The sequence below is a fragment of the Phalacrocorax carbo genome, chromosome 1 (assembly GCF_963921805.1).
Source record: "Phalacrocorax carbo chromosome 1, bPhaCar2.1, whole genome shotgun sequence".
Lineage (NCBI taxonomy): Eukaryota > Metazoa > Chordata > Aves > Suliformes > Phalacrocoracidae > Phalacrocorax > Phalacrocorax carbo.
Genome location: NC_087513.1, coordinates 209034739 through 209057611, shown reverse-complemented (window position 1 = coordinate 209057611; position 22873 = coordinate 209034739). Strand labels below are relative to the sequence as shown.

At 39.0% G+C, this 22873-nt stretch overlaps 1 long non-coding RNA gene across 3 annotated transcripts in view; it reads left to right on the top strand.

Annotated features, from left to right (window-relative positions):
- Positions 1-22873, top strand: part of LOC135311571 (uncharacterized) — a 49930-nt gene that overhangs the window by 8711 nt on the left and 18346 nt on the right. For 2 of the 3 annotated variants that reach the window (XR_010371229.1, XR_010371230.1), the window contains exon 2: positions 21737-21858. The exons of the other annotated variant lie outside the window; for it this stretch is intronic. This is a non-coding gene — a long non-coding RNA (uncharacterized LOC135311571). The remainder of the gene's footprint in view (positions 1-21736; positions 21859-22873) is intronic. 3 annotated transcript variants of the gene reach the window in all.

Sequence of the window (22873 nt, the reverse complement as noted above, 5' to 3'; positions counted from 1 at the left end):
TTGTTTTCTGAAACTGAATAGACACTGTTTTGAGTTCCTTAAAAAATAGTTTACTACAACCTCAGTCAACAAAAATTCAACTTTTGATTCTACCTATTCTTCAAAGCCCAGCTGTGCTTCTGAGAAAATCTGTTTTGTCAGGATGGTCTGCAGTTTCTCATGCTTGGGCCAATACCGATCCAACAAATAACTTCTGTAAGTCACTGGGTTTTGGGAAATTGTCTGTTCTGCAAAGTAGATGAGCTCTCATGACAATAAGAGAACAACTGGAAGGAGAGCAAAGTATTTTAAAGAACGAAAGGATCTCAGTCTGAGATGAAATGCTTTTTTAGACAAATTCAACAATCTATCTCAATATGCAGTGCACATTTATTTTTTCTGGAATATTCAGTTTTGAGTCTGATCTTGGGAGAGCTAAAGAAAAGCACAGAGGAAAACATGAAAGAGCATAGATAAACCTTATAAGGACATAGTGCTTCTATCCTAAACCAGCTATTTTCCAAGAAAGTATCTCACTCTTTGGTTTCTTAAAGAAAAAAGCCTATTGCTAAAGCCAATGACATCAACAAGACTATGTATCAGCTATTTATTCTCCACAGGTTTATTTCACCAAAGGTCTTAAATATGCCTGTTTCAAAAGTGCAGAAACAAGCTATCATAGCATTAGTTGAAGAGACTAGCGTATACAGAAACGCTTCTGTTAATGACTACTGTTTCCTAAAAGGTGATGCCATGCTAACTTCTATTCTAAGACTTTTAGGGTTATTCCAGCGTGATCTTCATGGTGAGAGATGGAGGTAATTTTGCACTACACCCTGTATGCAGTGAGGTAGTACTTTTCAGAGGCACAGTCCCTGTGCCCTTGGACTTTTTGGAGAAAGAGCAGGACTTGTGGATTGTTGCTGGCTTGAGAAATTTATTTCTCAGTCTTGAGGAGGTAACCCACTATGACTGAACGCTAAGCATTGACTCTAACTCATTGTTGGGTCCAGTTTTTGACATATAAAATGTATTTCAATTTCAGTGCAGTGTGTTACCAGCACATAGGCCAGATTTACTTCACTGTAAAATCCCTTTCAGAGACTTGAGATAAAGACTTGTAAAGATGCCATAATTCACATCAATGATTATAGCACCAGCCTGAGACATAGGTGTTCAAAATGCTCCAACTGTCTTTTGACAGATATTTTTGTTGAAGCTTACAGTTAATACACCATTGGGCATGGCAAACATCAACAGCAATCACTTCCATTCAAACAAATTTATAAAAGCAAGATGGTTTCTTATATGTCAAGTCCACAAAGCATGTGATACTGACATGTTACAGTGGGAGGAAGAAATACAAGGCAGTTTCTTCCCAGTGCATCATGTTTCAGCTGCAGACAAATATTTTAAATTTCTTTCTTACCCAGACAAACAACAGATGATGCTTCTAAGTACATTCAGTTTGAAAGGAAAACACAAAAGTGGAATAAAGTGATTCCAGGTCATCTGTATTTCTTCACAATATCTTGTGAAGGAATTAGGAAATGTGCATCACTAAAAATGAAGGACAATGGCAATTTGTGATACATTTGGCCTATGAAGACTCAAGGAAATAAATCCCATCCTTTTGCTGTCATTCTTAAGTTAATGGCATGTTCAGATTTGAAAAGTCATAGTGTACAACAAAGAGACATCAGAAGCTGTAAAACACAAAGCACTGTTTGATGAATGTGGGTATGTTTTTAGTTTTGGCCCAGGGTTTTCTAATATAGATAGCTTAATTTAAGCACATCTCCTTAAGCACTGAAATACTTGAGTGATCTGATACTCAGTGCTTACTTAGAGTTCTTATCAACCTAAATGTGAGACCAAACAGACATGAGACAATGAATACGACAAAGTAATTATTAGCTTTAATTTTAATGTGTCTGAGTTTCCAGTTGTCCCATAGGACTAGTTACCCAGTTTGGTTTAATGTGTTGAGTAAGTGGAGACTTTGGAGTGACTTATATCACTGTCGTGGTTTAGCCCCAGGCAGCAAGTGAGCACCATGCCCTGCTTGCTCACTGCCCCCACCCTGAGCCATGATTGCTGCGTCCCCCGGCCAGCTCCCCCCAGTTAATATACTGGGCGTGACGTCACATGGCATGGAATATCCCTTTGGCCAGTTTGGGTCAGCTGTCCTGGCTGCGCCCCCTCCCCTCCCGGCTTCTTGTGCCCCTGGCAGAGCATGGGAGGCTGGAAAAGTCCTTGACTAATATAGGCTCTACTTAAGAACACTTAGCAGCTACTTAACAGCAATTAAAACATCAGTGTGCCATCAACACTATTCTCATACCAAATCCAAAACACACTATATCAGCTACAGTGAAGAAAATTAACTCTATCCCAGCCAAAACCAGGACAATCACCGATACCTAAAATTAGCAAATCCCATCTATGGTGTCCAGGGCTGCTAGAATCACAGCCACTTTGATGACGTCCTGACAAATTTACAATATAAGCTGAAAAATGTGTGGGCATAACAGATGGGGAGAATGTGACGTGCCAATGAGATCAGCACATTACCTGTATTTTAGCTAAGTTAGATATAAATTGTTTCATATGTAGAGGTGACCTTTAGCAAAATGCTTGCCACACTTCTGATGCTTTATAGAGAATTGACAGTAACACATATTTAGACTTCTAAAGTAAAATATTGAGTGCTCTGCTCTATATGTTAGCTTTAGAAACCAGACTTGCAATAATCATTCAGCAAATGCATCTGTTCACCATCAATATTTTTCTATCACATTCTGATTTCTTTCTTAGTGGGATCGACCAGCAGAAGAGACAATTTATTTATATTGTTTTCCCTGAGGGCTACTTATCATCCCTTGATGACCATGTCAAACTCCCAGTGGTTTATGCAATAGCCATTTCCTATCCATGGGTGTAATTTAGCCCAGGGAATTTATCAGCTACAAAATAGACATTAGCAGCTCAGAAGAGGCAATAACACCATATTTTAACTCATCCCGTGATCATTATGCTTGATGAGCTATTTCTAAGTCTGTCACTAAGGGAAATGTCATTAAAACTGAAAAGCTCCAGATGTTTGGAGCTACCCTGTAAGATGACTTCAGAAAACCAAAACAGTCTAGGCATTGTGGGATGAAATTCTGTGGTACCTAATTCAACAAAATTCTTAACAAACCCCAAAACATTTTGTGGTTTTGGTTTTTTTTTCCCACATAATTTACCTGTGAAGAAATCTCACTGCTTCTTCCTTCATCAAAAAAGAGCCTATGGCTCAGACCCTGGAGCAGGCTGCTCAGTATCTGCAATAGCATTTAGAAGTATGGTCAAAAAAACTCCAGACTACATCCTTTCAGAAATGCTAAGGTATGTCTCTCAAGAATGTTTCACCTCAAAGCCTGTGGTGTAAGTGAGGGCAAAGAGTTATTTATGTTTTTTTCTACTCTACACACCTAAAATCTTAAAACAGTTGAGATGGAAAGACACCTCTGAAGATTGCCTCATCCAAACCCCTGCTCAAAGCAGGGTTGGCTAAAGCTGGTTTCCCAGGGCCCTGTCTAGCTGGATTTTAAATATCTTTAGGGATAGACAGTCTACAACCTCTGTGGGCAGCCTGTGCCAGTGTTTGACCACACTCATTACGAAACAGTTTTGTCTTACATTTAAGTGGTATTTCCTGTATTTCAATTTGTGTCCATTGCATCTTGTCCTGTCACTAGGTGTTACTGAGAAGAGTTTGGCTCTGTCTTTTGTTGTCCCCCCACTCCAGGTGCTTCTACGAATTGACAGGATTCCCCCTGAGATTTCTTTTTTTCAGGCTGACCAATCATAGCTTTCTCAGCCTCTCCTCATACATCAGATTCTTCAAGCCCTCAGAGATCTTCATGGCTCTTTCCTGGACCCATTCTAGTATGTCCATGTCTCTTGTACTGGGAGGCCAGCACTAGAGACAGCACTGCAGATGTGTCTGACCTCCCTCAACGTGCTGGCGACCCTCTGCCTAATTCAGCCCAGGAGGTGGTTGACCTTCTTTGCTGCAAGGGCCCATTGCTGGCTCATGTTCAACTTCTTGTCCACCAGGACCCACTGGTCCTTCTCTACAAAGCTGCTTTCCAGCTGTCAGCCCCAGCTTGCCCTAGTGTCTGGGGTTATTTCTCACCAGGAGCAGGACCTGACATTTCCTTTTCTTGGACTTCATGAGGTTCCTCCTGGTCCAATACTCCAGCCTGTATGTCCCTCTGAATGGCAGCACAACCCTCTGGTGCATCCACCACTCTTCCCAGTTTTGTATTGGCTGCAAACTTGCTCAGGGTGCAGCCTGTCCCATCATCCAAATCCTTAATGTTAGGCAGTGTTGAGTTGAGTATGGACCCCTGGGGTACACCACTAGTGACTGGTCTCCAGCTGGGCTTTGTACTGCTGATCATAACACTTTGAGTGCAGCAGTTCATCTAATTTTCAGTCCACCTCACTGTTCACTTCTGTAGTCCTTACTTCATTAGTTTGTCTATGAGAATGTTATGGGAGACATGGCTGAAAGCCTTGCTAAACTCAAGGTAAACAACATCCAGCATCAGTTGAGCCAGTGAATTCAAACCCCTGAATTATTTCTTTTTCCCTGCAAAATACTGAGTCTTGCTAACTGACAATTAAATGGACTGGGAACTGCAGTCAGATTTATACATTCTCAGTTCCATTCCCATAGATGCTACTGTCAGAAGGAAATTTGATTTTGAGAAAGGCCACATTACCTCCCACTGAAAACTGACAGTAAAAGTAATGCTGCTCACCTAACTGTAGGTGTCTAAAGATGAGCCTTTAGTCTATGCTAGTAATATATTTTCCCTGCTACATGGAAAGATAGAGCACGATACATCTCTGCACAACAGCTCTTCCTGCCCTGATGTAAATGTCTAAGGTGGGAGGATGAATTTCCTCTTGGAAGTTGTTATTTCTTTACATTGACTATCTATGGAGTCCAAATGAAATGACACCTGTATCTTTTAACAGATAACTGAAATTATCCTCTCCCTTACATGAAAAATGCTTTAATCATGCCTACATCTTAATGCTTTACTGTTGTAGAATATCACCATGCTGTCCCCATAGCCAGGGCAAACAGGGAGAAAGGGATGAAGTATCAGTCTGTGGAGACTTGATCCCAACCACTGGCATGGACTTCTGATCCTATAAAGGAACTGTTTTAATCCATGACTGACAATATGGGGAATAATCTCTCCATTTATACCTTTGCCCACCCCTCTGCAGTGCATGGGTGCAAAGTAACAGCAGCAAAATGTCTCCTTGCAGGGCTGACTAACGGCATCTACAGCAGGGATGCTGCCAATGAAAGTATAAGTGGCACCCTAGCGATGCCTTTGCTGACAGAGAGATGTCAGACAGCCTTCCTCAACAGAGATGCTCTCTATATGTTTGGATCCTTATCTACTAATTTTACTGCTTAATGCTGCCCCTTTTCTCCTCCATCTCAGCAGTCTTACTAAATTCAGGCCACCTCATCACAGACATGATCTTCTCCTACGCTATTCATAGTGCAGCACAATTGCACCGATTGCAGCATGATTAGCAGTAAAATTCAGCTCTGGCAGAGGAATGATAAGAGCCCTCACTGCAGTTAGATCAATTAATCTGCAAAGAAATACTATGAAAATGTTCTCACCCTGCAAACTGGGAGTGGAATACATTAGCACAAAAAAGTCTATAAGTTTTTGTCAATATAACATTTAATATTTCATTATTCAGAGAAACTAAAGAAAGGTTTTTAGCATTTTGAATAAATCAATTTAAATGTTACATAAATGCATGAGATTGCATCTAGTGTCTGTTATAATAGGTCAGCATTATAGAAAATTTCTGCATTACAGTAAGGGTATGCCAGATCTGGAATATATTACTCTAGAATAGCCAAGACTGGAATACATTCATACATAAAGATGAAAGAAGCTATAATACCTAATGTATTTCTATCTACTGCAGAAATCTGTCTTCTATATAAAAACAACTAATGAATCGTTTTTCCAGTATATCAGACTTTAACTGTCCTGCAACAGATACTTTTCACAAGAGTGTTATATGGATAGTAGTATACACAGCACACTCCCCTTGTAGCAGGAGCGATTTCCGTACTAGTTGCATTGTCTTAACTTTAAGTAATTGAAGGATCTTCAATCCATAGATATTTAAAAATATTTTTTTTGCAGTTTGATTGTCTGAAAAGGACGCTTGATTCATGCTTATTTTTGAGGGCACATACTTACTAGGTTCCTCTATGCCATGGGCCAAACATCAATTTTGCATTTTTCACATTTATGCTGAGACATTTCATACACATCCTGTTCTGTTTTTATATGGATCCTTGTAAACAATTATGTTTACCTCAGGTTTACTGTCTCTTTTGATATAAACCTCAAGGCGTTGTTGGCACCACAGTACCTTTTGTAATTTTTTATCAATATCTTTCACTGTCTCCTGCCAAGTGAGTGCCTCATGATCTGAGTGTGAAATACCCTGTCTCAGTTACTGGTAACCATAATAGTTTTAGACGGTCCAAACAGTGAGGCAGTCACCTGAGTCACTCCTGAGGGCTGAGATTACTTTGCTGCTGTCTAGATCGCAACTTCCACATGAACTTAATTTTCTTATTTAATAGTTTACCTTAAAAATTTTTGCTGTGAAATTATTGCCATCAGCATTGACCTTTGTAGTAATCTATATTTGTTGTGGTTTAACCCCAGCCAGCAAATGAGTACGACACAGCTGCTCATTCACTCCCCCTGCCCCAGTGGGATGGGGGAGAGAATCAGAAGAGTAAAAGTGAGAACACTTACAGGTTGAGGTAAGAACAGTTTAATAATTAAAACAAAATAACAACAACAAAAACAATAATAACAATAAAAAAAGTAATTAAAAGGAACATAACAAAAAGAGAGAAAAATAAAACTCAGGAAAAACAAGTGATGCAACTGCTCACCACCCACCGACCGATGCCCAGCCCCTCCCCAAACAGCAATCACTGCCCCCGGGCAACTCCCCAGAGGTTATAGTCTGAGCATGATGTCATATGGTATGGAATATGCCTTTGGCCAGTTCGGGTCAGCTGTCCTGGCTGTGTCCCCTCCCAGCTTCTTGTGCACCTCCTCGCTGGCAAACTACGGGAAGCTGAAGAGTCCTTGACTTCGTATAAACACTGCTCAGCAACAACTAAAACTACAGTCTGATATCACATTATTCTCATGCTAAATCCAAACTTCAACACTATAACAGCTACTAGGAAGAAAAATAACTCTATCCTAGACAAAACCAGGACTTAATTAAACCCAAGAAATAGAGTTTGATTGCATTTATTAGCCAGCTATTTTAAAAATTATTTTTCCTGACATGACTCTACTAAGCTTTTAGCTGTCTTGTTCAACAGCCAGTCCATAGGAAGTAGAGTGTCAGATGGCTGTGCCACGAGCAGTCCAAGCTGTTACTGCCCCTATGCAACCAAAGTTCTTATCGTTTTTCTGCTGTGCTGGGAATAAGTTACGTGTTGTTACATCTGCTGTATCCTTAAAGATGTATTCACTTCAAAAGAATGAGTTATTTAAATGTTAAACTCAATAAAAGATGAAAACACATGATCTTTTCTTTTTATAATTACTATTTTAGCAACCATAAAATACCGCAACTCAGTAGAAAAGAATATTCTGCCTGGCTTGCCGGCAGTTTTTACTTGAATTCAGATTTCTAGAGTATTCCTAAAACTTGTTAATTTTTATTTGCAACTGATATCTTCATAAATTCCTAGGATGAGATAATCGGGCAGATGGCAGTACCTTATGGCACATACAGATTCAGGTCCTGACTGAGTTAAATAAGAATATTTCTGAATAGTTAGGTTCTAATCCTGCTTTGTTCTCAAATGAGAAATATTTATGCTATGATGAAGATTTGATCAATAGTTCATCACAAATTCTGATACAAACAGAAGCTGTGTGAAGGACTCATGGTGGAAGAGGCAAGGTGCTCTGATCTCTGCAGAATTTATAAAGAAGCATTTAAAATGGCAAATACACGCTAGAGCGAACACCAGGCGAGTAATCGGCACGGGCATGGCTGGAACATTGGCTGAAACCGGCTGTCTACATAAATAGATATCTGGCTAAAGATTCAATTTTAGTTTACGTGCTTGGAGTCCACGTGTTAGTATTTATGTATGTACCTATGTATCTGGAACCTGATAATGAAAATAACCCCAAAAGAAAATACGATCTAATGGCAAAAGGGAACAACAGGAAATGGATTAAGAAAATGGCATAATGGGACTCAGCTTTCTAAAGATGCTGGATTTGCAGCACAAAGGTGAAAACAAAAAAAACCCAAAAAAATCAAGAACTGAATCTGTGTCTTCATGAAAAAGACCCCTAAGTTAGAGAAGTTAGAATTTTTTGTTTCATTAGAGAAGAAGAATGAGGAGTGTCAAGAATTGAATGAGTAGTGTCTTCACCTTGCTGTCAAGAATAATGCATAACATGCTGGAAGAGCCAAAAAAGGTGACTGATGAATGTTGCAACCCTGCGCAATGAGGTTTTAGAGAGAAATTTTTTTTTAAAGCCAAAAGCAAGCAGCAGAAGAGAGAATACATACCAGAGTGAAGAACATTTGCATCCGTGTTATGGTAAGAAGGCATTGCACAGCCTTATTAAATGCAGCATCATATGCAAAGCAGGTGGTTCCTGGTTTTAGAACACGCTCTTGAGAGAAACAGATATAGCTCCAGAGAGATCTCACCTCCTATCAAGGACAGAAGAATTTGTCCACTGAAAGAGTGAAGATAGTAAATGTCACTAGCTCAGAACAAGTTCACAGGACTACAAAAAAGAACCTTTTCTGGACAAAGACAAGAGCATCAGGAAGATAAATAGCACAATCCAGTTTATACATCATAGAAATCAACAGGAAAGCAGAAGTAAAAATGCCTGAACCATGGCCAGTGAAGCAAATAGGGTTTGAAAAGAATCAATTCATGTCCCATTCTAAGAAAGAAAGAAAGAACATATGAATGAACAAACAAGACTTGCTTTCTGCACTAACCAGAACAAGGAGACCTCCTCCAGCAAACCTGGGAGATCCCAAGGTTCTCCCTGCACTGAAGAAGAAGGATGCTGCCTTTTATGATCTGTTTTTACATTAAAGAGAAATTTGTTTCCTGATGGATGGTGCAGCAAGCCATAATATCAACCCACAAAAATGATAGAAGGTGATTTTAGACTGGAGAAAATGTGGCCAAGTAAAGGGCATATGCAATACAAGAAGTCTGAAGCTGTTAGTAAAAGAAACAAAGGACCCAAGCAATAAATATTGTTCCTTGGAGTTCATAGGAGCTGAAATGGAGGAGGACCATCAAGTACAAAACTCACCTTCAACAAAACTCCTTACTCAGTCAACTGTCAGTATATCTGAAATCTAGGTGTGAGAGAAGAGGGAGACAAGTCATGGTGAACTTGGTCAAAATTTTAATAGAACACGTGCTTCAAGGAGGAAATTCAAAGGCAACACAAAAGTTAAAACTCCACAAACTGTTCTTGAGCTCACTCACGTGCACAATTCCTTTAACTTGGAGGGAAGACAGAAGGTTGCAAAGTGGTCACGTTAAAGCACTTATTGAATTTAGCACTGAGCATGATAGCAGCATAACATTGGCCGGGTTAGCTGCACTGGTTGAAAGCCATTTAACATAATATATGAAAGAAGCCAGTGCTTATCATGAGTGGACTAAAGAAGTTCCACTAGATTTACCCAGGATAAAAGTCATATGGTATATTGAGTGACATAAGTTTACTACTCCTCTGAAAATCTTTGAACAAGAATAGCTGAATGAGAAGGTCTTTGGATCTCATCATCATTGGGGAGGCAGTCAGTGTAAACCAAAGAACACCCTCACCTAGAGAAAAACCCAAGTGCTGGGATTTTTACTGGTAGTATTTTTACCATGAGATAAGAAATGACATGTTGCTGTGGGTTGTAGCTGGCACCAGGAAACTGAAGGCATGCACAGCAAGGACAAGCGTATCCCAGCCATCCTAATGAAGCAGTGAGTCACAGAACCTGCGACTAAATTCAAACAGTTCAACACCACATGGGAACATGAGCACAAGATGTCCTGTTCTGTGTACTCACAATGCAACATGAAAATGGCATTGATGGTAAAGTGACTGATGGCAATGGCAATGCAGATAGGATTGAAGATACCGTGTTGACTCATCTTTTGGATTAGAGAACACAGAGAATAGTTCTGTGGTTGTCTGCTTCACATGATGGACTGTCTATTGCTGCCAATGAGAACTGCAGCCCCTGTGCACACAAAACATGAGCATCCATCCAAATACTGTGGGATGCACAGCAGACGAAGCAGAAGCAAATAAGGCAACAGTAGAGACAACATTGAAGATAGTTATTTCTGCCTGAAAATAATTTTAAATTTTCTCAAACAAACAGAATATTGACCAAGAGGTAGAAGAAGACCAGGCGTTTGGCAAGACTACAATAGGTGTGTTGGAAGGAAACAGGCACATAAGCAAGATTAACGGTTTAATTGAAGGGCTCTGAATCTTAACAAGCATTAGGAATCAGTTAAGGCATGTCTCTTTGGTAGAATATGTCTTAGTGACCCTTGGCCTTAACAATTCAGCTAGTGCTTGCACTACTAAAAAATCAACCAAACCATCAGAAGACAAAAGGGAATAATCTCTATAATATTTGTAAAGCAGGAAACAGGAACAAGGAACAATCTGGAGGAAGCGCTAGAAAGTTTATACATGGCTCAAAAGTAGTCCTCAGTTTCTGTAAAGAGTTCTCTTTATAAACATCATGTTAGTTTTGCAAATACAGTATCATGATATTATCCAGCATAACATATATGCAATGTTGCAGATATTGCTGATGATAAATTTTAACTCATCAGCTATGCCCACTGTACTTTTTTTGTGTTACTCTTTTTTGAGATGCCCATCATTCTGGTAATGAAACCATCTGTTGGCACAGTGCAGTGACTTCAAAAATATTCTGAGAGAAGGTCAGAACCTCTGATTCATTCTAAGTTCAAGAAGTGGTAATTGCTATAGAGTTTATTTAGGCATTGATTACATATATAAGTGATTACTCGGAACAACATGCTAGTTTGCAGAATATGTTTTAGTCAAACTCTCACCCTTTTCCACAGGAAGAGAAGATCTTGGGGGGTGGTGGGAAGGCACAGAGAAAGACTAGAAAAACACCATGAAGTTCTACAGAGCATCTCCCTAGACAGAGAAGAAGGATGTAAGGAGTAAGCAAGTATGTCTACTTTTGCAGTGTACAAGGCCTTTAAACCCTTTAAGTGAAAGAAAGCTCACAATGAAATCTGTCTCGGCTTGCACCTGACTGGATCTACACTAGCTCCCTTGCAGGGATAACCTATGTTACTTGCTAGTTCGTCTGTGGCTTCACAGGAGCCATTTGGAGATTCAGAGGGAATCCTGGAGGAGAGAACCAGAGCAAGTTACTATTCTACAGACGCATTCTTGCTCCAGGTCTCTGAGGATTTCCATCAACATTCAGCCATGAGAAAAGAGAAGCCACGCTATTTCAGACACAGGGAGAGTGACAATAAAAAAGAAAGATTCTCCACTTTCATCAAGTCTGAAATAGAGCACCCTGCAGAAGGTCCACCAATACCAAATCATGTAAATGCTGTGCCTACACTGTGTATCTTCACTGTATTAAGCGAACTACCTGTTATTTGATTTGATGTTTGATAAAGACTACACTCTCAGCATCCTCACACCTACAGACTCCTGTATAAGGTCACATTTTCCTTTGGTTGTTACACAATGAGGTTCTGAACTTACAACCTTTGTTTCATCTGTCTTCAATTTCTTATCTTTTTTCATTTTATACTTTCATTATTACATATTTTTAGAATGGGAAATAGAGTCTAAATCAGGAGAGAAGAATCCTCATGTCTGTAATAGTACTCTGTAACAGAATTTTTTTCCAGAAGAGTGTTTTCTTCTGTGAAAGGATCTATCTTTGCACGCTAGCATCTATCTGTGTAACTTACTGTCAGCTGACTCTGCTATTTTAACTATTGGATATTTCTAAGTTTGACTGGATACACATTTTGAACAGAAAAGAAGGAGAGAAGGCAAAAGAAACTTCAGCAGAACTGCTGTTGGTACCACCAGCACCAAAAGTGCCTTTTGGGCTGGATATTTTCGTAGTGGTTCTCTTAATAAGTTTGGAAATTGTCTTTTTCTGCAACACAAATAAACAAACAGAAGCAGAAGCAAAAAATGAAAGCATTTTAAGGTAAATGCAAGACCAAGCAATGAGCATAATGCTTTTGCTTTTCTGGAAATACTTAAGTGCAGGAGTTGACTGCAGTTTAAGATTCTGACTGTGCGTAGCAGGAGGTGAACAACCCCCTCACAGGAACAAGATGCCTGGCTCCATGGCGTGGGGTTTTGGTAGGGCTCCAAGGGAAGCCAGAGAATACTCAGAGCATAGAGCGAACCAAGTGCAGTTGTCACTTTTGGAGAGTCAGGCTTTGTGAGTCTTGCTCACTTTTGTACACAAAATCAGCAAGGACTAAACCCCAGTTATCTAAGCTTCCAAACCCATCTCTCACCCTCTGGCTTCGTATAGTCTGGTGGCATCCCATGGGAGGATTTTGTGAAAAATCATTAGAGAAATACTTGGAACTGTTTTACCAAGGTCTCCTAGTGAAAGGACCTTCTGGTCACCAGCTTGGGCTGAACATGAAGAGAATCTCTAGCAGTAAATATTATATTATCAGTGCCATTGGTACGTCTTTGGGCCATCTTGTTTCTTTGAGTAGCACCGGAGAACCAGCTCACACAACACTATCATAATAATTTACCACTTCATACTGATGTAAAAAAAGAGATGAATATGAACATCCTTGGATTTATTGCTATCCACCTCACATTTTTCCCGCATTTCAATAAATCTGGATTTTTTTTCTTGTTTCCAGCAGGAATCAGTAAAAAGTATAACTGTTGTGGCTTTATATAGCATGTGCTGAAAATAAATCTCATTTTGGATTAAACAAAGTAGCCGGTAAGACAATCTTGAGATCAAGGTCACTGGCTATTACATACCCTTGTCATTTTTTTAAAGGTTCAGTAATGTTATCAAGCTTTTATCTCTTGACTTTTCAACAGTAAACCTCAAAATATGGGGTTTAATTGAAGGACTCACTTAACTTTGCCAATCCAAAAGCTGATCCTCTATAAATGAATTGTCTAGGTTCTTTCTATGGAAAGAAATAGACACTTCTGAAGTATGATCCATCTCCATGCAGAGTCGTACACTGAGATATAGAAGACTGAAGGGACTTGCTCAGAATTACCCCGCAACAATCATAGATCATTTTTACTAATTGGAGAGTCAGGTGAAGCATCAGGCAGAGCTATTGTCAGTTCCACAATGAGTTAGCAACTGTATATAAATCACAGTCATTGTAGTTTTGTTTTGCTTTGCGTGTTTAAATTTCCAGCTCAAATAAATAAAGATCAATTAAACCAGACTAACATATTCTAAGACCCATTCTTTCTATGGAGTGTGATAGAGCCAGGGATTACAAGGCGTTTTGACTTTCCCAGGAGAGGACTAGGACACAATAAGTCTCAGCTGCAGAATAAGAGAGGATCTTATTCCTCATTGTTAAGAATTTGTGATAACTGCCTGTAATTTTTCAAGGCAAACACATATTTCACATTCTGCAGAAGTAACATGTTTTGAAGACTATTGATTACTTCACCAGAGCTGAAGTTCTGATAATTGGGTGAGTTGTTTCGACAATGAAGATAAGTTTTCTTCAAATAAGTTTCCAGTCTCAATATAAGAAAATCTGGAAAAAAATGATGTCATTTGTAACAAGCAGAAAGTTGGAGTGCACATTCAGATAATCTTAAAATGTTGTATTCTGTGTGAGGTTGCCTGTAACAGTGACAGAATAATAAAATAATAGCCATTACACAATTGTATTCTCAAGCATGTTTTTCTTTATGTATATAATGTGACATATGTAAAAGCTGTCTTTCTTCTTGGTAGAGATGTATGTAAGTGCTTATGTAAGTGTTTTCACCTTCAGTGTTTTCCAAACGTCTTTCTAATGCCTTCTAAGGGAGGTAGATACGTGATCATCCCTTATTTGGAAATGAAGACAAGAAGAAGTTTTAAGATTTAGTGTTTCCCTGAAGCTGGTATTTTTGTTTAGAGGATTCATCATGTCTCTTACAGTTGCTTTTGTCATTAGAATGAATTTTATGAAGTTAGTGATCTATGTGATAGACCAGTGTTTGTTTAGCTGGTCCTACCAAAGCCAGGTGCTTTTGTGTAACTTTCAACAAATAAAAGTCTCCAAATCTCAATGATCATTAAAATCTCACCTCTAAAGCATCAGGTTGGAGTGCTTTCCAAACTGTCTTTTTTCACTACTCTTCTGTGGCTCCCAAGAACCTGTCACTAGTATTTCTTACTGTTGATTAGGTTTGATCTATAGTCTCAGTGAAGCATATTTAACCCAGGAGAACATGCTTCCTTTCTCCCTTCAATTTAAATCCTCAAGCAGCTACATTCCTGACTCTCCTAACACCTATGAATTACTTTAAGACAGCGTATACTATACGATGGAGGATGACGAATTTTCAGTTTGTTTTTCAATTACTTTATATTTCCTCATTTGCAAGAAAGGCATTAAATAAGCAACAGCCATCTGATATCTCTCTTCACTAGATTTTCTCCTCTCTGTGAATAATTTTGATGACTGTTGTGAAAATTGTTAGTTGCCTAGTAGCTGAAATGACAAATTGCATTCTGTTTAATGGTATGAAAAAAAATATCCAGAACCAGAAATCTGTTACAAATGTTTTCTTTCTTAACGGACAAAACCAACTCTATCTGCTATACAGAAGTATTAGTGTCATGACACAAGGAAAGACTTCTCAGATGGAAGGCATTAATTTCAAGGAACCAGAATAGAGGTGCAAGAATTGAGCCTTCAGGATGGCTTGAGCCTCAACTAGTGTCCATTGTTTATCAAAACCAGTTGAATTTTGTACAATATACATGACAGTTGCAGAAAAAAACTATTGTAAGTAAATATTTTATCATAATCAATAGGTACAATATTTGAACACTAACTTACAGGAAATTTCCTGGCAGGTCACCACTTGGTTTCCAGCATCTAAATAAAATAAGTATGTAAGCCAGTGTGTTCTGCTTGGTTCACAGATTACAGGGTGTTCTCCAAAGCTGAAAGAAACAGTATTTTTGTATCTGAAGCGACAGGAACTGTGATGGGGTATGTATATTGTATATTGTATATTCTGAAAAATGCAAAGGCAGTTAAATGGAGCTCCTTCAATTTCTCTGTTAATTTTAATAGCCATTATTATTGTAGGTCTGGGATCTACCCATGTTATTTGTCAAAACACAATTGCTTTTTCCAGGCTTTGAAGTGATAGTACACGTGCAAACAGCAGATGGAGGCAGTAAGATGTGAGATAACACATTGTCATGGATGAATTTAAGTATTTGTGTTGTTCCAGGGAAAAGCAGTGCCATGGAGAAATCTTCAACTGAAAAATTTTGGATTGCTCATATTGTGCAAATTCTTTTGGATTATTGTGTTTAAAACCGAAAATGCAGCATGTTAGAGAACAGTCTGTTTCCTGACATAGCATTTGCTGTTGTGATTAGGAGAGCTCAGTAGTGGTGTTCAGGCATCTTGTTTTGTTAAGTGAGGGAGAATCTCCTTCAGATGAACCCATGTGGATGCAGGAGAGGCAGGAAATTTCAAAAGTGTTCACAAATCGATTTTAAAAGCTACTCAGACATCATTATTTGTTGCTGCCAAGGGGGAATAGAGCCCACTGTATTTTAAAGAGCTGAGCTCCTGATCTGTGTGCCTGTAGTTCTTGGTACCATCACCACCGTATCTGCAGTGAGGGGCAGACACATCTGCCCTAGTCCTAGACCACCCGATGTAGTTATCAATACCAGATGAACTGTGGCAATGGAAAACATGACATGAGCTGATGTTTAAGTGTTTGCTAAGGTCACAGGAGGATCCTGTGGTACCTCTGGTGAACTGCTACCAGTCCTCAGGCGGGGTGGTTTAAAGCTTTCTCAGACGCAGCAGCACCTTAATGCTGTGAGCAGCATGGAGCTGTAGTGCTAAATGCAGCCCTGCTTCATGATAGCGGACATATCACTTCCCTGCTGTGAGCTTTCTGTTTCTCCTCCTGACTTTTCTGTTTAGGTTTTACAGTCTTTTTGGCCAAGCTGGCCAAGCTGGCTTAAAAGAAATGAAAGCCAATCTGCCTTTCAGTGGGGTTGTTACAAATATTGAGCTCACTTCCTCTTCCATTACCCAGCTGGTGTAAATCAATACAGCTCTGGTGAATTCAGTGGTACGTTGTGCCAGTTGCTCTAGTTACAAACTCAGTCCAGTATCTCCCTGATAACTGTCATGCATGAGAATAAAGAATATCAACAAAACAGCATTGCATCCTGTATTTCTCCAGTGTAAAATGTTTTCTTCTCAGCATTTATTTTTTCATTTTTTATTATTTCTTTTATGTTATTTTATTTCATTTCTTTGCCCCATTCTGTTGTACTGTCAGCTGTTTGGAGAACAGTGGAATAATCTCCTTTTGTTACACTGGCCGTACTGCAGAGTTATTCCCTGCTACCAGAGGGGTACGCTAAACAAGTTCGAGTGGCACTTGCTGCTTGATAACTGCAGAGGCTTAAGTAACGGTTTTAGACAAGAAGAAAAAAAAGGTCTCCTTGAATACTAAGTAGCTCTGTGTGGTTTGCCACCCACCCACTCTGCTGAAACATGGTCCATTAACTCAGTATGGCTGATGCAATTTGAAAAGGGGCACCAGTTCATAAAGCAGTCTGCGTCTGCCAATAATAACTTCACAGGTGCTGCGAAAAAAAAAAAAGAAGTGGCAAACATGATGTTATGCAGGAGTACTTCTAAATCACTCTGAAAAACATCTGATACTTATTAGTGACTTTAAGCAGATGTCTTCTGAGGTGAATAATTTTGAGCACGATACAAATGAAGGCCAACATACAAAGGTTTTAAAAATTTGATTTCCGCACTTTGTGGACCATTTATGTGAGACAAAATAAGAGTAAATAAATGAATGTTATGGATAAACGGTACATCTATCAGGATGCAATTATCTATGTTTATGTTTACATTAAGACAAGAGTATTTATTCAATCGTGAAAGGGTCATAGCAGCATTTCCAGTACATGTGCAAAAAAATCCTCTCCATAAAAATAATATTTCCAGAGCACAAAAGAAAAACTAGCGTAACAAATATTTGTGGAAAGGAGTGGGTTAAAGAAGATGAAAGGGGGAGGTCACAGCTGCTGATCATGAGATAGCCTTTTTGGGAGGCCTTCAGCTGTATTCGTTTGCCAAATTTAAATGACCAGCTCTAGAAATGCATATTGGGAAAACCCAGCTCCTTTAGTGGGGTGTTCAGTGATAATTTTTAGCTGCCTCCAAGCAACCAAGAAGACCTAAAGGGTTGTTGATTTATTGGGGTGAAAGAAGAAAAGATACATTAAGGGTGTTGTCTAGAATCTGGGATGAAATAAATTCTTTTTTCTGCATAGACTTTGTAGAGGATTTTGGGGAAATCGCTTACACTATGATGTCTCATTAGAGGTTTGATTCAAAGACAGAGAGGTGTTGCTGAAGCTAAGGATAATCTGAGCCAAGTAATAAGGTGTAAAAAGGAATCGAGCAGGTTGGAATGAAGTCTATCACCTGAAAATTTCCTTGTATTTACAGCTTTCTCTGCTTCGTAATGTATTGTGGGTTTTATTTCATTTTTCTATCTCTTGGTTTATACCTTTTCATTTTCTTCATCCTTATGAAGTGAGTTCAAGGAAGAAATAATAGGATTATCTCTGATGTGACAAGACAATAAAACCCACAGAGCTGACAGCCAGCACCATTCTTATTCCACCAAAGGGATTTCTGACATTAGGAAGTAGGGCTGTGCTAGATAGAAGAAAAAGAGTGCTTAAATAACTTTATTTGGAAATAAAACCCTCAGGAAGTGCTTTGTGAAGGTATTTTTTCCTCGCAGGCTTTTTTGCAAACACTTTAAGCACATGGCAGTAGAGATGGGAAGTGTAGAAGCAGAAAAGGTAAGGTTTTAGCTAGCTGTAAGATTTATTGCACTGGATCAGAGTACTTGCCTGCAGAACCTAGGCCGAATGAAGCTGTGCTGAGGACGTAGGATGGATGAGGGGGTTTCAGACCTTTTAAGCTGACCATTAAATTCTTCCTGTAACAGAACAAGACTCTGTCTTTTTACAAGTCAGAGATAATTAGCTAAATCCCACTGAGTACCAGGTATGAGGGGTGGTTCACAGGATGTGTTCAGGGTCAGCCTTAAATTATCCACCATGGACTGACCTCAGGTTTGCTGCACTACACAAAAAGCTATCACTACCTTGTCTTCAATAGGATTTTGCTGTGCTGACTACAGTTAGCAGTGCAAAAATAGTTTTATTATAATTTTTGAAGGTGGAAACACAGCTAATGGAATTAGAAAGGCAGAAGTTACACACTGCATTTCATTCACGTTACCCCTGTGTATTTCTGTCTTTTACAGTGGACGAAAACTCTCTTTCCTTCAGCAGACTCATTAATTTGGAACTTGGTTCCTCTTTGTCAGCTTATTTTTTGACTCTCCATAATGTTGAATATTTAAAGACAGACAATTTTGTTTGATTCAAGGTCATACTAGGGAGAAGGGGATTTGGTTGTTTTGGTTTTCGGGGGGATTGTCATGTACCACTCAGCTTGCTGAGTTACCCTATTTTGGCTGATGCGTAACAGACAATGTGTCTGCTTTAAGCCTGTGCAAAAGTGAGGCAAAAATTCTATAGCTTAAAGTTCAGGGAAGAATGTTTGAAAGAGTACATTTTACCACACAGCTGCATTAGGCCATCAACATGCATGAATTTGGGTGACCATGGCCAACTGACTCAGTAACTCTGTGTGTTGATGCTAATAAGGATGAGATCTCTCAAAGAAATGAACTAAACCCCATTATCCTTTCCATCTTTGTGACAGAGACGTATTTTTAGTAAGATGAAAATACTAAAATAATACTAAAACAATTAAGTAAATCTTCTTTTAAAAATCTGTACCACTTTGCCATAAGGCATCCACTTTTTGTAATAAATATTTTTGCATGAGAAGTAGAGAGACACAAAAAGTAGTTCAGATGGAATACGGTACAATTAGTCATTAAAAATGCCAAACTCAATTGTTACAGATAGTATCACGGTGGCTTTGAATATCAGAAACCTTATTACTGTCTGTCAAGTCTAAATTGACAAATAACAAACAGAAATGTTTGAAGAATGAAACCATGTCATACAAACTGTAATTACATTTGACCTATTCTGTGACTTTTGTTTTGATGTGTGGGTGCAGGAAAAAAACCAGGCGTACTTCCTTCTGTAGGTAACAGGCTCCACCTGTCAGGTGCTGTGCAATGTGAGCTGACACACTGCAGGAATACAGCGTCAGAGGTACCGATCTGCTCTAAAAGGAAGTTGTAAAGAAAAACAGGAAAACAAAGGCGATGAACAGTTAGAATATTTTTACTGCTGTCAAGTGTTAAAAAAATCATAAATAAGTCAGTCCTAGCATTTGCATAAATGGTAACTTCAGGAAACACAAAGTGCTATGAGAAAGAGCAGCCTTTATTGTTTTTGAAGGCTGCATAAAATTCCACCTTGACCAGTCATGTACCAAACCCCCTAGTGCAAAAAGCGTATAACATGTACAACAAGTACATGTTTATTACCTAGTCAGTGGGTATTAGGAATTAATGGCATGTGTTTAACCCAGCTGAATACCCTTCCACTGCCTGATAACTCTGTTGAAACCATTGTCGTGACTGAGGAGAATGAGATTTAGCTGTTGGACTGATAATGGGTTTGATGTCCCAGCATCTATAGCAAAAACTCCTAGGGGTTGGGTTTGAATACTGGTTTGGAGCTCTTCCCCTCTTTCTTGTAGGACAGAAAAAGAGACAAGACTTGATATTTGTTAAATTCAGAAAGATTTTGACCACAGAGAATGTGTGTAACCTTTCAGTTTTGATCCAATTGTGTTGACCTCTTAGTGTTACACCCTGATTTTTTTCATGTTTCAAGTTTGAATAAGTCCTAAAACAGAGAACATGACTTTATATCTAGTCCTTCCTAGTAAATTTAAGATGAATGAGAACATTTTGTGGCACTGAGACTGACTGGCATGATGTAGCTTTTGACTATCCTAGTGAACTTACTGTCCCAGAAAACTAGCTTTGTATCAAAGGTAATTGGTGCAGAATAAAAGAGGGTATCAGTCAGGAAGAAGTCCAGCTTTAGTCAGGAGTTGTATTTCTGTAAACACGCAGTGTGCAGAAAATTATTCCACTTCAAATGCTACTTACCAGGAACAGTGCCCCTGCTGATGCATATGGGCTGTTATCAGCTCCAACACAAATAGGGTTAACGATGAACTTCAGACTTACTCACTGGTTAAGTAATTCTATGGCTGAATTTCCATTGGCTTAATTAGAGCTGGGATTTATATTTCTGGGTTTTAGTTTAAGTAAAAAATAACCAGTGCTGGCAGTATTAATACAAAATTACCAAGGATTGATTAAAATAACAAAATTAAAAAGTTTTAGGAGTTTTTCAGTGGAATTCAGGTACACTGTTTTCTATAGACAACTTTTTGAGGAAAATTGAAAGCCAAGAAATTATTGGAAATTATCAAATCTAGAAACTGGGAAAACCAATACTAATTAACAAAAGCTGCACATTCTCTAGGAAACCTCTGCTATGGAAATATTTTAAGAAAAAACAAATACAGCAAGTATTACACCGCCAGTGACTCTGAACACAGGCTCAGACTCCGATCTCATACACACTCATAAGTCTCATTCACACTCATCACCAGTATTTTCAGTGAAATTATTCAGGATTGATATTGCTGTAATCTGAGTCTTTTTGTTTTCACCTCGTTTGGTAAAACATATGTGGTGTTTTGCTTCGCTCAGCTGACTGCATGTTCCCTCTCAGCCAGTGTTGACTCATTGCTTGTATCTCCCAATCTATTCTGAAGACAACTGCTATCAATGCAGTATGAGATGTTCAATCATCCCCTGTTGGTTATCATGTTGTGAATTTGTAGTCTGCTGGGGGTATTGAAAGAATAATGAAGGAATTAAAAACTCGCTATCACATGGTCTGTCATCAGCAGATAACTGAGGAATAATAGAGCAAAAGATAATTCCAATATTTTCATGTAATCCATCACAGCAGAATTGGTCTTTTTTATGCAATCCTATATGATTCCTTTTTTTTTTTTTTTTGGCATTCAGCCTGTTTTAACAAAGCTGCAGGCAAAGTTTAGCTGCATGGTACAAGAAATGTGCACCTTTTGGACTGAATTCAAGCTGGCGTTGCCCGATGAGCTCCCTTTTATATCTGTGGGTATCTGCAGAAGATGTGACTTCTCTGTAGCTGTGTTCAACTAGGGATTTTCATCCGTGGTTAGGCATTTTAATTCACTGGAGACATACATGTCTTGTTATATCTGGGCTATCGTGCTTTTCCCCAGCCTGAACAGATGCTGTTTGCTGTTGGAGCAGCAGTGCAACCAAGAAGCCTGGTATTTTGTAACCTGATGAAACCATCATTCCAAGCCTCCCAGGGCTATTTGGAAGGCAGCTGGAATAAACTGTAAGTGGCACAAGCCAAGATACTCTATTATATTGCTTTAAGATGGAGCTTGGTGACGCCTGCTGTTTGGCTGAACGCTTCCTGACATTTGGTATTCATATATGGGCAAAGCTTGCCAGCCTTATCTTCCCAGAGAAGAATGTGGCAACTCTTCATGTTTTCAACTTTGCTGCACTAACCTGATGCTGCATTCTTCTATGGCAATTACGTCGCTGTCCAGCATCTTTCTGGTCAGAAAATAACATAGAAAAAGACTCAGAAGAGAAATGGGACAAGTTAATATGGAAGGATATATTGGCCTCTCCGTTTATAGCTTGTGGCAGGATTTCAGTATGACACTGGCACAGAAATCCAGTGACCTTAAGATCATTATAGGATTTCTCTTCTGCTCTTTAATGCTCTTCCACCCACAGTCTGCTTCATGGCAATGTGGTACTTAGCACTTTTGACTGGTCTACCTTGAGGTGGGCCTTAGTTGTGCTGCCCTCTTTAGTTGCTTCCTAAATTCATAGTCTCATGATTACTCTTCTAGTCATATTTCAGCAAGCACTTGTAATACAGTCTCAAATTTTTGGTTTTGGTGTCCTTTTCCTTAGTTGTCTTAGTCAATTTATCTCAATATTCCATATGTTACTTTTATTCTTTCTACATAGATGCAGGACATCTCCTGTTCATATTTTGCCTTTCTGGCCTTTCATTTGTAAGCTTGTTATTGATGCCTTAGCTTGTGAATACCCTGTAGTGTTTTCTTGTCCTCAGAAGCCAATCTTGTCCTCTCAGACTGAGATTTTTAGGAGTCCATGTCCTCTTTCTATCTTCCTCTCCAGATTCATCAGTGATGTATCTACACAGTTAGTTAAATATGAGTCTAAAGTGACTCTTAAGTTGAGATTCAGCTAATGTCCTTGTTGCTTACACCCATGTTTGAGTGCATTCATAATTGCAGCTCTGGAGGACCTCAGGGGTGGCTCAGGCAGAGGGTGCCCAGCAGAGGAGACCCACATCCTGAAAATTG